The sequence below is a fragment of the Triticum aestivum genome, chromosome 3A (genome assembly GCF_018294505.1).
Source record: "Triticum aestivum cultivar Chinese Spring chromosome 3A, IWGSC CS RefSeq v2.1, whole genome shotgun sequence".
Lineage (NCBI taxonomy): Eukaryota > Viridiplantae > Streptophyta > Magnoliopsida > Poales > Poaceae > Triticum > Triticum aestivum.
This window is the reverse complement of record NC_057800.1, coordinates 588,805,785-588,807,173: the sequence shown is the minus strand read 5'-3', so window position 1 is coordinate 588,807,173 and position 1,389 is coordinate 588,805,785. Positions and strand designations below refer to the sequence as shown.

Genomic DNA, 1,389 nt, shown 5'->3' with positions numbered 1-1,389 from the left:
CCAAGGACCTTCAGTAGAAACCACCAAAACCTCAGCACGATCCACGGAAACAATATTATTCTACCGTTTGGTTAAAGCTAGAACACTGCGACGCTGCATACATCTCCCTATGCAGCAACTAAAATCAAGTGTCTTTGCCATACACAAGACCAACACGGTACCAAAAATGATTTATTGCACAACCACGACAATTAGTACCAGCCAGCACAGTTAAAGTTGCATCCACGGATCATGGCAACTGGAGAGAAGTGATATACCTCGTTGATGGCGAGCATCTGGCCATTGGCCTTCTTCACCTTCTTGAGCTTCCTCAGGAAGTACCTGCGCGCAAACAACCAAACAATCAAACACATAAGCGCCGACGAAACCAGCGCGCGAGGAAGATCGAGGTCGGGGGAGGAGACTGACCAGAACTTGGACTTGGCGCGGACCTCGTTGGTGGCCCAGAGCTTCATGTGGTAGATCTTGGGCTGCTCATCGCCGGGGGTCGGCAGCGCACGACCCACCACCTGGTACTGGTGGAACTGCGCGCAAACACAGAGAGGACAGCCACGATGGGGGTAAGATCGACGGCGCGGCGGATCTAGAGGACTGGGGGAGGACGGTGGGGCGGGGAAGAGAGAGAGAGAGAGGGAGGAGGAGCTTACCCTGTGGGCGACCATTCTGGCGAGCTCTTGAGACCAGAGTGCGGGGCGGCGAAGCGAGAGGCGAGGTTGGATACATAGTGCTGGAGGAAGGAGGAGGCGGCGGCGAGGGGGGTGGGAGGCGGGGAGGGGAAGGGGCACCGCTGAACTATATCGACGCCGCGGACGATGACGAGCACTCCCCTCCACCTCCGCCCCCGAAGCTCATCTCCATGCCTCCTCCCTGGTCACCGACGCCTTGCGCGCCGGAGATGGCTGCCGGCCTAGATGGCGGCAACGGAGAGGGAGTTGGGTGAGTGGGTGGGGAGAGGGAGTGGGTGGATCTGGCCGCCGGTTGAGGGGAGAGGAGGGGAAGCGGCAGCGGAGAAGGGGGATCCGACAGGTTGTGGCGCAGGTTGAGGTACGGGTGTAGGGTTAGGGAAGGGAGGTGGCTTGGGGGTGGCGATGCGGTGGGGAAGGGAGGGGAAGGGGTGGCGATGCGGCGAGGATGGGCGCGGGGAGGCCATGGATGCGGGGAGGTCGCCGCCGGCTGGTGGGATCGGGGGAGGGGGATCTGAGGGGGATGAGGGGATCTGCATCGGGGGAGAGGGGAGAGGAAGAAAGAAAGAAAGAAAGAAAGGAGGCGGGGGGGGGGGGGGGGATGGAAGATGCCAGCTAGGGTTTCGCCTCAGGTGGGGTTGGTGGGGGAGGCGAGGAGCGACAGCTACTGTTGGATCCGGGAAGATCCAATGGTGTTTTGTGCATG

At 60.6% G+C, this 1,389-nt stretch overlaps 1 long non-coding RNA gene across 1 annotated transcript; it reads right to left on the bottom strand.

Annotated features, from left to right (window-relative positions):
- Positions 1-251: 251 nt before the first annotated feature.
- LOC123058716 (uncharacterized) lies at positions 252-691 on the bottom strand. Its single transcript, XR_006427285.1, has 3 exons — positions 648-691; positions 409-524; positions 252-321 (listed from the first exon to the last, which is right to left on the bottom strand). It is a non-coding gene; the product is annotated as an uncharacterized lncRNA (long non-coding RNA).
- Positions 692-1,389: the final 698 nt, after the last annotated feature.